Genomic DNA, 16,311 nt, shown 5'->3' with positions numbered 1-16,311 from the left:
AATAAGTACCAGAGTTAATACCAGGACAAACACCAGGACTGCAGATTATGGGTGTTATCCTAGGGTCTAACCACCACAGAGAGCCTGGTAACAAATGTCAGTTACATGTGAAGAAGTTTGGCACAGAATTGTTTGTGACTTTGAAAAATGGGAAACAAACAGCTAACATTTAAGAAAAGCAAGCTCAACGTGGCTGGAGCTTACTGTGAACTGCCCGAGGACAGTGGAACTACCCAGCCAGAAGGGGCACATTAAAATTCTCCTAGCTCCCCCACTAATACTTTCGGACCACAAAACACATACTATTTTCTGAGAGTTGGCCTGGGTATAACAGTAGCACACTCGTCCAGTAGTAACAGGAGAAGCAATTAATAGTAATGTAAGTATAGCCTTCTTCACACACAGGCTATACCTGTCTCCTTCTCTCCTTTTCACTGACATCAGACCTCTTTTTCCATCCCTTCATTTCTTGAGGACAATGTCAGATGCCAAACTTCTGCTCTGCAATTTGGTGCTGTTATTATCCTCGATTCCGTCAAAATCTGAGCAAAATACCCATCCGATATCCTGGCTTCACAGATCCTTCGATTCTCACCACTTCCGCCATCTTACGGCTGGGCTCTCCATTCTGACAGCATCTTGTAAATCCTACGTTCCATCTCTTCCTCCCTAAGCATACTGGTTGATCCTTCCAGTTCCCTCCATGTCTCACTCCCATTTCACCAACTTTCTCGTCACTAAGGCTTCCACAGACTGGGTCTCTTCTTTACCTCCTACTGCGTTAGATTCTTTCTATCTCTGTAACTTTCCCAATCCAACCAGGTCCAGTGGCCCATTCCTTCAGACACTCTCTCAACTTTGACTTTCTTGTCTTATGTTATTTTTACTTTCATATTGCTATTATTAAAATATATGCTTACATACACTGGTTATTCTCCTTTCTTCCTCTTGCACTTCCAACCCCGAATCTTCTCCACTCTTTTTTTAATTTTATTTTTAAACTTTACAATATTGTGTTAGTTTTGCCAAATATTGAAATGAATCTGCCACAGGTATACATGTGTTCCCCATCCTGAACCCTCCTCCCTCCTCCTTTCCCATACCATCCCTCTGGGTCATCCCAGTGCACCAGCCCCAAGCATCCAGTATCGTGCATCGAACGTGGACTGGTGACTCGTTTCATACATGATATTATACATGCTTCAATACCATTCTCCCAAATCTTCCCACCCTCTCACTCTCCAACAGAGTCCATAAGACTGTTCTATACATCAGTGTCTCTTTTGCTGTCTCGTACACAGGGTTATTGTTACCATCTTTCTAAATTCCATATATATGTGTTAGTATACTGTATTGGTGTTTTTCTTTCTGGCTTACTTCACTCTGTATAATAGGCTCCAGTTTCATCCACCTCATTAGAACTGATTCAAATGTATTCTTTTTAATGGCTGAGTGATACTCCATTGTGTATATGTACCACTGCTTTCTTATCCATTCATCTGCTGATGGACATCTAGGTTGCTTCCATGTCCTGGCTATTATAAACAGTGCTGCGATGAACATTGGGGTACACGTGTCTCTCTCAGTTCTGGTTTCCTCAGTGTGTATGCCCAGCAGTGGGATTGCTGGATCATAAGGCAGTTCTATTTCCAGTTTTTTAAGGAATCTCCACACTGTTCTCCATAGTGGCTGTACTAGTTTGCATTCCCACCAACAGTGTAAGAGGGTTCCCTTTTCTCCACACCCTCTCCAGCATTTACTGCTTGTAGACTTTTGGATCTCAGCCATTCTGACTGGCGTGAAATGGTACCTCATAGTGGTTTTGATTTGCATTTCTCTGATAATGAGTGATGTTGAGCATCTTTTCATGTGTTTGTTAGCCATCTGTATGTCTTCTTTGGAGAAATGTCTATTTAGTTCTTTGGCCCATTTTTTGATTGGGTCATTTATTTTTCTGGAGTTGAGCTGTAGGAGTTGCTGGTATATTTTTGAGATTAGTTGTCTGTCAGTTGCTTCATTTGCTATTATTTTCTCCCATTCTGAAGGCTGCCTTTTCACCTTGCTAATAGTTTCCTTTGTTGTGCAGAAGCTTTTAAGTTTAATTAGGTCCCATTTGTTTATTTTTGCTTTTATTTCCAATATTCTGGGAGGTGGGTCATAGAGGATCCTGCTGTGATGTATGTCGGAGAGTGTTTTGCCTATGTTCTCCTCCAGGAGTTTTATAGTTTCTGGTCTTATGTTTAGATCTTTAATCCATTTTGAGTTTATTTTTGTGTATGGTGTTAGAAAGTGTTCTAGTTTCATTCTTTTACAAGTGGTTGACCAGATTTCCCAGCACCGCTTGTTAAAGAGATTGTCTTTAATCCATTGTATATTCTTGCTTCCTTTGTCAAAGATAAGGTGTCCATATGTGCGTGGATTTACGTCTGGGCTTTCTATTTTGTTCCATTGATCTATATTTCTGTCTTTGTGCCAGTACCATACTGTCTGGATAACTGTGGCTTTGTAGTAGAGCCTGAAGTCAGGTAGGTTGATTCCTCCAGTTCCATTCTTCTTTCTCAAGATAGCTTTGGCTATTCGAGGTTTTTTGTATTTCCATACAAATTGTGAAATTATTTGTTCTAGCTCTGTGAAGAATACCGTTGGTAGCTTGATAGGGATTGCATTGAATCTATAAATTGCTTTGGGTAGTATACTCATTTCCACTCTTAAAATATCCATGTGCCTGGATGGACCTGGAGGGTGTTATGCTCAGTGAAATAAGTCAAAGAAAGAAAATTATTGTGATATCACTTATATGTGGAATCTAAAAAATTAAACAAATGGATGTACCAAAACAGAATCAGACTCACCCACAGAGAGAACAAATTAGTGGTTACCCATGGAGAGAGGCAAGGGACAAGGAGCAAAGAGAGGGATCAAAGATTAAGAGGTACAAGCTACTATATATAAAATAGATAAGCTACAGGGATCTATTGTACAGCACAATATATACATATATTATATAGTTACTATTTTGTAATAACTATAAATGAAATATAATCTATAAAAATATTGAATCCCTGAGGTGTTACACCTGAAATTAATATAATATTGTAAATCAACTGTACTTTAACAATATATTGATAGATATCCATGTGCCAAGAAATAGGAGGAGAGAGGCAGAAGAAAGGGAGAAAAAGAAAAAATACTAACTGGGCTCTCAGTAATGCCTGGCAGAGTTCTCAGTCTTTACATGTATTACCTTATTTAATCCTCACAGCAGCCTTGCTTTTATTTCATTTAACACATGAGGCACAGAGGTTGAATAATAATCCCAGTATCACCCACCTAAGTATCTGAGCTACGATCTCAAGCCAGACGTTTGGCCCAAACTCCTTCTCTTTCCCACTATGCTATATTACTTACAAAGAAGGGAGGAAAAAAGAACCACTGTGTCCATAACCACTCATATCTCAGCAACAATGGAAGTCCAAAACCTTAAGGAGCAATAGATGCCCCGACTTTTTTAAAAGAGACTGACAAAGGTTTCAGATGGAGGGCTCGTGACACTGACTTTCCATGCGATACAGGCATGTCCAACCCAGGCTCAGCTCCACATCTGGTTTCCTTCGAAATGGCCATGCTAGCCCTAAGGTCACGTGTCCTCATTCAACAGCATCCCGGTACTTATCTATAGAATCCCCCTTACAGAGTAATACAAGTCACCTAGGAGGGCGAGGTTAGTCATAGAATATTTAAAAATAACATGTCATTTCTTTAGCCATAAACATCATTTCTATCAGTCATAGCAGAATTTGGCTCTAAAACAGTGGTTCTGAACAGAGAAGAAAGTTTATAAAGGGAAAAGTGAAGTCGCTCAGGCGGGTCCGACTCTTTGCAACCCCATGGACTGTGTAGCCCACCAGGCTCCTCCGTCCATGGGATTCTCCAGGCAAGAATACTGGAGTGGGTTGCCATTTCCTTCTCCAGGGGAATCTTCCCGACCCAGGGATCGAACCCAGATCTCCTGCATTGCAGGCAGATGCTTTAACCTCTGAACCACCAGGGAAGCCCCTATAAAGGGAAACAGCAAGATATAATAAATTAAGCATCTGTTCAGTGGCAAGAGGGACAGTCTTCTTAACAATGCTCCATCTCAAACATATTTTTTCCTGCCAGAGATAATGGGATAAGTGTGCTGAGCATGTAGAAGTAAAGAATAAACAGAGCTTTGCCTTGTGTTTTGATTTTATTTTAACCACTACAGAAGGGAAGACAGAGGACTAGTATTTCACATACCAGAAATTAGAACATGGTTTTTAGAGTGTTAGAACAGGGAACTTAGCTTTTGGCAAGAACAAAATTTAAAACTCTCGGGAAGGTTTATTTTAAGTTCAATTATATCTGAATTGACTACCAAGCATACTTAACAATTATTACCTCCTACACCAGTTGAGTTTTGTGACTTCTCATAATTATCTGAAACATACTTCATGGTTCCTGAGGGGCATACACATATGGTAAGTTTACAGATCAGATGACTAAAAATCTGACATCAAGAAAGTCCTTACACTAAAGGGCAAAGAACTTTACCACCTAGAGTAGTAAAACCAAGTTCATTCAAGACCTTGCCTCCGTCTGTTCAGTGAGTAAATACTTAGCTTTTGAAGGTCAAAAATATACTAGCTCCTTTGGTTCTTCTTATCAGCAGACAGAAAAGAAAGCAACTTACAAGTGGTGCCAGAATAAATAATTTGAGTGTCTCCTTCTGCTGCTGCTAAGTCGCTTCAGTCGTGTCCGACTCTCTGTGACCCCATAGACGGCAGCCCACTAGGCTCCCCTGTCCCTGGGATTCTCCAGGCAAGAATACTGGAGTGGGTTGCCATTTCCTTCTCCAATGCATGAAAGTGAAAAGTGAAAGTGAAGTTGCTCAGTTGTGTCCGACTCCTAGCGACCTCATGGACTGCAGCCTACCAGGCTTCTCCGTCCATGGGGTTTTCCAGGCAAGAGTACTGGAGTAGGGTGCCATTGCCTTCTCTGGTCTCCTTCAGAGTTTTCCTATTAAAACTGATCTCTTAAAGGAAGACTTACATTCCTGTTTCCTATTGAATATTCTTCTTTCTCAAAGAGAGTATTGCTCTCTTTCTAGAGAAGATAAACATACCAACAGACAAATGGGGAAAGGCAATTAGAATAAACTGTAGGTATGTGAGGAGCTTCCGGGGTGGGGCTAGTGGTAAAGAGCCTGCCTGCCAATGCAGAAGATGTAAGAGGCACAAATTTGATCCCTGGGTTGGGAAGAACTCCTAGAGGAGGGTATGGCAACCCACTCCAGTATTCTTGCCTGGAAAATCCCATGGACAGAGGAGCCCATAGGGTTGCACAGAGTCAAACACAACCTAAGAGACTTAACATGCACGTAGGTATGGGACCTAAAGGGCAGGAACAAGAATACAGATTCCTGCTCATTAGGTCTGAGTGTCACCTGAGATTCTGCATGACTAACAAGCTCTCGGGTGACATCTACGCTGGTGGTCCGAGGACCACACTCAGAGTACAAAAGGTGTGGGTAGTGTGAAGCCAGAGTTGGCTGAGAGGCTAAGCTGAACTAAGTGGACAGCAGAGCCCAGTGTAGTCAAAGAGGTAAGCAGGAACAGAAAGAACTGGGAAACCAGTACAGACATTAACCTCACAGCCGTGTGATCAAGGCAGGCTCTACTAGAGCTGAAGACCCCACAGTCCCAAGACATGATCCCTTGACCTTCAAGTGACTGGAGTCCCAAGCCCCACCCTCTGCAGCCCCCACTGGGGCTCCATATCCATTCCAGTTTGTCGAAGTGGAAAACAAAAAATTTCATTTTCTTGGTATTCCGTGATTGGTAAAAGGTTGGGAAACAATTCTTTAAAGGTCTGAAGGCTGAAGATTGGGCTTTTATGAAGATGTGCCTAATAACAAGTCTTCAGAGGCCATGCAGAGGGTATGTGAACAAAATCAAGCCCAGCAGGATAAAGGCCAGGGAAAGTCAAGACTAGAGGAGCTGCATAGGAATGCGTTGCAGCATGGTGGCCTTAAGAGGTAAACATAAATGTGAAATTCTAGCAGTGAACACAGGCCAGGACCAGAATGACAGGGTTTGGAAAAGGTGGGCTAGAATCAAATTTGAGATTAGCCACTCATGGCTAGAAAAATTTGCCAAAACCTCCAGAAGGAATTGAAATTTAAGCAAAAAAATCTATAACATATATTATATTTATTATTGACATGCGTAGAATACTCTTTTTTTTTTAAGCAAACTGTATATCTTTAATCCGTAGCTATGTTTTTGTTCTCAGCTAATTCCTTTTATTGTTTCCAAAGACTGCATGTGTGCTCACTCATGTCCGACTCTTTGTGACCCCATGGACTTGTAGCCTGCCAGGTTCCTCCATCCAGGCAATTTTCCAGGCAAGAATACTGGAGTGGGTTGCCGTTTCCTACTCCAGGGGATCTTCTTTTCAGAGGGCTCAAACCCAGGTCTCTTGCGTCTGCTGCACTGGCAGGTGGATTCTTTACCACCGCACCACCTGGGAAGCCCTTCCAAAGACTGGAGCATTAAATAATGTCTCCAGGACTTCCCTGGTGGCCCCATGGTTAAGAGTCTACCAGCCAATGCAGGGGACACGGGTTTGAGTCCTGGTCCAGGAAGATGCCATATTGCCACAGGGCAGCTAAGCCCAGACACCACAATTAATGAAGCCCACGGACCCTAGAGCCTATGCTCCACCACAAAAGAAGCCACTGCAATGAGAAGCCGAGCACCACAGCTAGAGAGTAGCCCCCACTCACAGCAACACGAGAAAGCCCACGCCCAGCACTGAAGACCAAGAGCAACCAAAAATAAATAAATAAACATTTTGAAATGTCTTCAGACATCACAAACCAGTCCTAGGTAGTGAACTCTGGACAGATCCAGCCAAGCACCTGGTCTTAATCTTGATGTCTTGGGTAAGGACTCTAAGTAGGTTAGCCATTAGGTAACCGGTATTTATAAGGGATCTCAGCATCTGGTTGCCAGGAGCAAAGGAACTAAGGGCCAGCACTTACATTCTCCTTTCAGACTTTTCCCTAAAGTCCTCTACCAAATTGAATCTATCCAGCCACCAGTTCCCACAATGAGGATGGCAGCATCGAGCCATGGTATTTGGCATGCTTAGTGTGACAATTCTATTCCCTAGAGAACCTCATCATCTCTCTCCCAGCAACATCAGTTGGTCTCTTTTCAGGGGTTCAAGTTTATCTTTCTTCATTGCCTTCCCCAAATCCTCCTTGATTGCTTGTAACTCTTCAACTTAAAGTCCCGCTACATGAATTAAACCTGTTTGCTATATTTTTTCCAATATAGACAACTGTTCAAATGTGTAAGGTCAATTCATTCAATTTAACCCACTTAATATTTCAGTCTCTGCTTTCTGCCTCCTTTTATATGTTGTTGCTGCTGTTTTAGTCACTAAGTCTCATCCGACCTTTTGCATATGTTAAACAGGCACAAACTGAATTGCAATCAAAACTTTTTGTCACCTCATGACCTTTTAAAAATTAATTTCATGAGCATACTATTTCCCTGGCCCTGGATGAAAATATTCCTATTCCTTGGATTATACCCTCTCCCAGTGTCCATAAATTGCAAATCCAAATCAACCCAGTGATGTTCAGTCTAAGATATTAATTAAAACTTCTAACTTGATTTAGCATGCTGCTGCTGCTGCTGCTAAGTCGCGTCAGTCGTGTCCGACTCTGTGTGACCCCATAGACGGCAGCCCACCAGGCTCCCCTGTCCCTGGGATTCTCCAGGCAAGAACACTGGAGTGGGTTGCCATTTCCTTCTCCAATGCATGAAAGTGAAAAGTGAAAGTGAAGTCGCTCAGTAGTGTCTGACTCTTAGCAACCCCATGGACTGCAGCCTACCAGGCTCTTCCGTCCATGGGATTTTCCAGGCAAGAGTACTGGAGTGGGGTGCCATTGCCTTCTCCCAAATGCACCAAATACACCTCTTCCCCTCCCCCATCCCCCAGGTCAAACGGGTTTTCTTACAATTTTGTCTCAGGATCATCACTTAACAAGTGTGCAAATGGAGTGCTGAACAATGCAGAGGGGGAGGGCAACCATCCATATTCACTGTGTTTGGCGTTTTAGTCACTAAGTCGTGTCCGACTCTTGCAAACCCATGGACTGCAGCCTGCCAGGTTCGTCTGTCCATGGGATGCTCCAGGCAAGAATACTGGAGTGGGGTGCCATTTCCTTCTTTCCCCTAATTTTCACAAAGCTGTTGGGCAGGGCACTTACAGTTCCTTCTCTCCCTCTCCCCCACCCAGGGAGGAAGTGTGGTAAGGAACTGGAAATTGCTTCCAGAAATTGGCTCTTCGCTCAGTTAGATTGGCAGCTGTTTAGCGCTTGCTCTTTCTTTGCGGGAGGTCTTCTGAAGATTTGGGGAAGAGTCCCTCCTAGGGGACTACCATTGTAATCCCACAGGCTAAGGGAGGTGGCCTTCCTCTATTTGGCAACTTTCGTTTACGCCCGCATTCCACCCCCTGCCTGACCGCCTCTGCTTTCCTGGGGGTCCACCCCACACGCACCCTCACTGATGGTGTGCCCTTCCTTCTAGCAAAAACCATCTTGGGTAAAACTCAGGCAGATCCAAGACAATCCTTTCTTCCTGGCCCATGGGAATTCCTGCAAGTTCATTCCAACATAACCACCTCAATTCTGAGCCACCACACTTGCATTCTCTCGCTTATGAACATAGATCCCTCCCCTGTGTTTCTCAAGTGCAAAGAGAACAGGTCAAGCTTGCCAGGGAGTCCCCTGAAGTGCCCTTGCTAGCCTTGAAATGGAAGTTCCTTCCCCTCTCCCTGCAGAGGAGCGGGGCTCACAACAGCAGAGCATTTCTCTCCGAAGAAATCCATCCAAGGTGCCTCCTCGTTCCACCCCATCCCTATCGTTCATCTGATCAAGAAGCCCAAGCGTCAAACAATTGTGCGTGATTCCCTATCTGGATGCTGCCTATGGGGGATTGAGCTCACATTCATTCGGACATCTGAAGCCCACTGTATTGTGACCTTTTGAAATTAAGCCCCCATTACATCCATTTTAGAGTCATTCCACTTTTTCCTTCCCTTCCTAACAAAATTATTGAGATAACTTTCAGAGAAAGCCATGATCCTCCTTTTAGATACAATAGGAAAGAAAGCAGCAGAATTCACTGGATAATGAAGCTTGTCCAGGTCCCTACAGAACCCACTGGGCAACTGAAGGACAGCTTGAGATTCTCTCGGACACCAGCTCCGTGAAAGACAGGCTGTCCTCTGGTCCAGTACATGATGATGTGATTCTGTCAGATTGATTACTGTCCCAGGGCTAGAGAACCAAGTGTTTTTTGTTTGTTTGTGGATTTTTTTTTATGAAAGTATGATAACATACTTACAGGAGACTTGGAAAACACAGAACAAAGTTACATATAATTCTACTGTATATTGTAATTATTTCAAGAAGATAAATATTTTAGGTAGATAGATTTTTAGTTGTAGTTTTAATACCAAACTCTCAAAAATTAATAGAATGAATATACATAAAAGTAGAAAGATATAGTAGACCTGAAAACACTGTGAACCAATCCAACATAATTAAAATTTATAAAATTTTCACACAGCAGTAGGATACAAATTATCCAAGTTTCCACATACTATAAACTAGGAGACACTAAAACATATTCAGGGACATAAAACAAGACACAAAAACTTCATGGTCTAAAGGTATTGAAATCATAGAGTCTGTCCTCTTATCACTGTGAAATTATGTTAGAAATCAGTATTGTTCCTGGGAAAAAAAGAAATCAATAGCAAAAGATACTTGAAAATAACCCATATATTTTCAAGTGCAATGTGATATTTACCAAGAGAGATCACTGACTTAGCTGAAAGGCTTTGGTCTAACTCAATTAAGTTACAAGACTGATTTCAGACAGTGATTGCAGAGAAGAAAGCATTTAAATGAGAAATTAATATCAAAATGAAAAATTAATACCATAGATACTTTAAAGACCCCATGTATTTGGAAATTCAGTGTCCACTTTTAAATGATGGATGTATCTAAGAAGCCATAAAGAGGAAAATTAGAAAATATTTGTAACAGAATAAAGATGAAAAGAGAATATACCAGAGAAGAACCAAGTGTTAAAACACCAAGTTGAAAACAAAACAAACACCCTACGAGCGAGACACACATACTCCAAAGCATTTAGCTATGAGATGAAAGCAAATTCTTATAATTACATTTTTATTTAACATTTTTAAAAGTCCCACTCAGACTCCCCCTTTTAACCACAGAAATATCTCCAAAAAGTATCTCTTCTCTGGTAGGGCATACTTCAGCATCAAAGGGCTCCAAAGAGGCCATCTGTGCTCAGAACCCTATGATCAACCTTCCTGGGTGGATCTGAGTTTGCAGAGCAGATTTACCAGCTGTTCTCAATTGTGAGGGACCTGTGTAGGAAGGAAAGAGAACTCTGTGGCTACTGGAGTCCTGGCTACACTAGTGGACACTGGACAGGGAAAACTAAGGTCGGAGTCTTTGTGTTCTGCATATACCTAGATACCAGTTGTCCTGGTTTAGTCCAGACTGGAAAATGGAGTCTGGATCCTTGACAATTTCATGCACTCTTTAGGTGTTTATTTGCACGGGTTGGTAGACCTAAGGGGCTTGTGTGTGTGTGTGTGTGAAAGAGAGATATAGAGAGAGAGAAAATGTGTACAGCTACCCAATCCCCAGGACTATTTTTAAGCCTCTCTGAAGAAAAATTGGAGGCAGATGCTGGAGGAAGCATTTTCACGAGGGAATTTGTAAGACCCTGTGCACACACAGTTCTGCTTTGGGACTTTGGTGATAAATCAGATGAAAAGTTTTAGATGGAACGATTCTCCCCACCTCTGCGTTAAGATGATACCTTGACCCAGGCGCTGGTGTTCTCACACTGGGCACCTCTGGAGTCTCTCGCTGAATGGAGGACAGTGTCAGGGCAAGTCAGGGACAGAGAGGAAATAGCAGCAGACCGCTGTGGTGGCCATGCCTGGATCATGAGCTACAAGAGGTGGCCTTTGCCCACTTCTCAAAATATCTGGGTCTGAGGGTTTCACAGGAACAGGTGACGGCAAGAACAGGAAAAGTGGAAGAATGACTTTAGTGGGGCTTTTCTTGTGCCCACAGACTGACTCGGCCTTGATTTCCCAACAGCCAAGAAAAAGCATTTACAAAATGGGGGCATTTACAACAGTTGAGCCTGGTTGCAACATGACTCACACTACGTGGATTATTCTGGGTTAAATCCTGACTAGAAATAAATCAAATATTCAAACCTTGGGGGTGCATAACAAATTACTTCCAGATTCTCTCTAAGCATGTGAATTCTGGGTCCACCCTCAGAAAGTCTAAATGAGCAGGTCTGAGCTGAGGCGCAAGAATCTTCTAGTCACTCAGGCACTTCCCAAGCCATTGAGTGAAGGCCGATGTTTTGACAAATATTGGCTTACAGCTGTATCCCACCAGGCTTGCACACATAGCCAAAAGTTCGGGTCATTTTCACTTTCACACTGAAAGTAAACGACATACCTCAATTGCCGGTAAGGCTCACCAGCCAGGCCCTCTCCTCACACAAGTTACCTCTGGTAGCAGGAATAACCTTTGAAGAAAATGATGCTGCTGTGAGTCTCAAAGGTAACAAAAGTTCCACCTGGCCACCAGGTGAAGAGCTGTCCTTTTTAAACAGCAACTTCTCATCAGAGGGCCTCGGCAACTCCCCATAGAGTTGCATTTTTATTAGAACGAGATCACAGGTGAAAGGATCCTGGAACAAATGAAGTAAGCAGATAAGCCAGGTGCCATTGCTTTGCTCTGAGGGTTGGATGAAGAAAATGTAACTTTGGATTTTCCTGGCAATCCAGCGGTTAAGACTCTGCACTTCCATTGCAGAGGGTGTGGGTTCAATCCCTGGTCAGAGAATTAAGATATACCACATGCTGCAAGGTGCGGACAAATAATAAGATTTTTTAAATTTAATTTAAAAAAAGAAAATGTAAGTTGCCCCATGGCAGGGAAGACAGAAAGGGGGGACACAAGGGAAGTTCCAGTGATGGGAACGTCTGTGTAATCATTTCCATGAGCTTGTAAGAGAGAACTAAATGTTCAAGGTGCTAGGCCTCCAGGATTTCAGAGACGCAGAACCAAAATCCAGGGTGACAGGCAGGAGGAGGCTATCTAGAAAACAGTGTTACCAAACTGAGGGGCTGGGGTCTGCCTCAGCTTAGGGAGGAGCCAGAGTGCATGAAGGGCCAGCAAGAGGCACTGAAAAGCAAGCCAGGCAGAGGCCCAGAAGCCCTAGATGGCAGGGCAGGGGCCAGGCAACAGCCCAATGGGCAGCCCTTGCCAAGATGCCAAGCTAAGTTAAGCTAATGTGCAGGGCATGCTACGTGTAGCATGTCTGGCTATATCACAGCTAACTTACTTCCTGCCATTATCTAGCTAATATTCCAACATTCTCCCACAGGCATAAATTACTGATTTACCTCTATTCCATAGTCCGGTAGTTCTCAAACTTGGATGTGCATCAGAGCACCTGGAGAGCTTGGTAAATCTCAGATCCACGAGCCCCAGCCCAGGTTTTCTGACTCAGTAATCCAGGCAGGGCTAGAGAATTTGTGCCTCACAAGTTTCCAGGTGATGCTGATGCTGCTCACCCAGCTACCACACTTTAAGAACCACTGATGGGGGGCCTTCCCTGGTGGGCCAGTGGTTGAGACTGTGCTTCCGAGGTTGGGGCTGCAGGTTTGATCCCTGGTTAGAGAACTAAGATCCCATGTGCTGCAGGGTCTGAGGCAAAAAAAAAAAAAGTAAATTTATTTTGTAAAGCAACTATACTTCAAGAAAAATAATTAAAAAAAAAACTACTGATTCAGTCCATTCTTCCCTCAAACAGATGAAAAGAGCAGGATGGTAGGAGAAAGAGAGGAGAAAAGGGCCTGAGAAGAGGCAGTATGTGACAATGTGGGCAGGGCAGTTTACTCCGTGGATACTGTGATTTCACTGGCCATGGAAAAGTTAAAAAAAAAGTTTGTACCAGCTGATTGATGCAATAAATTTTATATGCAGAATTTATTGCACTGATTTGACAGTAAATACTTCTGTGAGAAAATACTCAGACATCATCAGTCTTTTGCACTTTATTGTGAACAAGTTTAAACATTCATATCTACATGTAAACTTGTCAACTGCAAAAGAGACAGTTTTACCTCTTCCTTTCCAATTTGGATGCATTTTATTTCATTTTCTTGCCTAATTACTCTGGCTGGAACTTCCAGAATTATGATGAATAGCAACTGTAAAAGTGAACATCCTTATCTTGTTCCTGAGTTTGGGAAGAAGATTTCTATTGAGTATGAGGTTAGTGGTAGGAAAATTCATAGCTGAGAAAGTTGAGAGGGTAAGGAATGGTGGGAGGGCGTGAAGGGTGGGGATTGCCTGAAATTTATTCATTTTACCCTTTGTGGGCTTGAGACTGAAAGCTTTAAAAGTCAAGTTATCAAGCAAGGTTTAAAGTTAAAACTGATTGCCTAGGTCTAGTTCCAGTTATTGCTGCTCTAACTTGAAAAAGCTGTGAAACCTTGAGCAAGGTTCTTGACTCTTCTGAACCTTAGTTTCCTTTTCCGTAAAATAAACCCGTGGGTGGCACGAGGTTATCTTGAGAGTAACACAGCTTTAAAGTAGGCCTAGCATAACCACCAGAGAAGGCAATGGCACCCCACTCCAGTACTCTTGCCTGGAAAATCCCACGGACAGAGGAGCCTGGTGGGCTGCAGTCCATGGGGTCGCTAAGAGTCGGACACGACTGAGCAACTTCACTTTCACTTTTCACTTTCATGCATTGGAGAAGGAAATGGCAACCCACTCCAGTGTTCTTGCCTGGAGAATCCCAGGGACGGGGGAGCCTGGTGGGCTGCCATCTATGGGATCGCACAGAGTCAGACACGACTGAAGCGACTTAGCAGCAGCAGCAGCAGCAGCATAACCACACAGGAGTCAGCCACCACTTTAAACTATTTAACAGTTAAAACCCACCACCACCTGCTAAGGCCCAAACTGAGACCTGACTCCTCTCCCACCTCAGCCCCCTTCCCTTTCTACACCCAGATCAGATCCAGGTTCCTTATTTTACTTCAGTGAACTGTTCACCTCATACTCTTATAAACCTCAAATCAAAAGGCATCCCCAGGATTTCCCTGGTGGTCCAGTGGTTAAGGCTCCATGTTCCCAATACAGTGGGTACTGGTTTAGTCCCTGGTCAAGGAAACTAAGAGCCCACATGCTGTGTGATGCAACCAAAAGATTTTTTTTAAGGCATCCTCACTTTACAGATAGGAAAACTGAGGTGTGGAGGAGTTTAAACCACTCATCCAAGGTCACATGGCTAATGGTGGATCCAAGATCGTTCCTCATCTGTCTGACCAAAGTGTTTCATCTTGCCACTTTTCTTTGTGACTCTCAACCCGGTAATTTTCACCGTACCACATGCTGGGAACCTTGATCCCTGCCAAGTGCACCAGCGATATCTCCACCCGAGCCTCTGCCTGACCTTCCACTCTCTCCTTGGGTATCCAGCCTCAAACCAGGAAGGGGGCATTCCTTACCTGCCTGCTCCTTCCCACTCGACACAAGCACATACTTCCACAGTCTCCCGCTAGGCCGCTTGTTAAAGGTCTAAGCCCTGTCATTTATTCCTGTCACAGGAAACTTGAATATTAGTTAAATCACAACAGGAAACCAGCCATTCAGGGGTAATGCAGTCAAACATTTCACTCAGTCCAAACATACCTGCGGAAGGGAAAATGATTCCGGCTGCCTTTGAAAGAATCCTTGAATTCTTTGTATTCCAGGCACAAGCACCTTATGTACTATTTTCAGAACAAAGGTTCTGGTTTGAACATTAAGTGTTTCTAACATGGTCTCAGTTAGAGGCAGTAGCATGGAGATCCCATCCACCGTGAACTCCTCCTCAGGAAGGAAGGGCGCTGGGCTTCAGCCCCCAAAATGAGAAGCAGGCAGCGTAGCCCAGTAGCAGGACCCAAGAGTGCCTTGCACACCCCTTCTGGCCTAGCTGCCATGGGGAATGGGGAGTTGGCGGGGTGGCCGAGTGAAGCCACGAGGAAGATAGCTGACTGCTTAGAGCTGCCTTCTGTCCTCTGCCAAAAGGTGGGAAAGCTGGGCGGAGCCAGAACTGGTGGGAATGAACATGAGTGAAGGACACCAGAACTGCTGAGAAAGGGACCTGGGTGTCTTCACCTTTTTAGATGTTTTGTCAAGAGTGTAATCACAGTGGGAGTATTGAGACCACACTATGGGTAAGGAATGCAGGATGAGAGAAGAGGGATAATGATCTCAACTTAAAGTGTTTAAATTTGCTTTTTTCAGTTAAGATACAGTTGTTATAAGTAATAAAAGCCATGGGCTTTTCTGGTGGCTCAGATGGTAAAGAATCCGCCTGCATTGCAGGACACCTGGGTTCGATCCCTGGGTTGGGAAGATGCATGGCAACTCACTCCAGTATTCCTGCCTTGAGACAGGAATCCCCATGGACATGGGAACATGGAAGGCTCCAGTCCATGGGGTTGTAAAGAGTCAGACACAACAGAGTGACTAAGCCCATGATAGAAGCCATGATTAAGAATAGCCCAGGTCATCTTGATACTTACTGTCTCATAAACAGAAAATAGGAGGTAGGACATGGCCTAGACGTGTAACAGCATCTTCAAAACTCACTCATCTTTTGCCTTTTACCTCTTCCATCACCAAAATCTTACCCTTGCTGTTCTTCCACGTGCTTGTTGCCTCATGGTCACAAGGTGGCTGCCACTGATCCAAGGATGCAATTCTTTGAAGGTAGGGCTCAAAGAAGTATTTTTGGTAGAGCTTTTCTTTTCATAAGACTCACTCTCAGTGGAGAGGAAAACTTTCTCTATAAAGCCCCAGAAGATTTCCTTCATGCTTTATTAGCCAAACTGGGCCGGTTAGCCATGCCTAGCTACAAGGGAATCTGGGAAAGGAAGTACATGGCTTTTCAATTTCTGTCATTGGAAATAGGCAAGGGTTGGGGATGGCTTTGGAGTAGACAGCTAAGACTATTTGCCATAGGAATAAGTAGCTGCTGCTGCTGCTAAGTTGCTTCATTCGTGTCCGACTCTGTGCGACCCCATAGACAGCAGCCCACCAGGTTCCCCCATCCCTGGGATTCTCCAGGCAAGAACACT

Source organism: Bos indicus, chromosome 14, assembly GCF_029378745.1.
Source record: "Bos indicus isolate NIAB-ARS_2022 breed Sahiwal x Tharparkar chromosome 14, NIAB-ARS_B.indTharparkar_mat_pri_1.0, whole genome shotgun sequence".
Taxonomy (NCBI): Eukaryota; Metazoa; Chordata; class Mammalia; order Artiodactyla; family Bovidae; genus Bos; species Bos indicus.
This window is presented reverse-complemented; position numbering follows the sequence as displayed.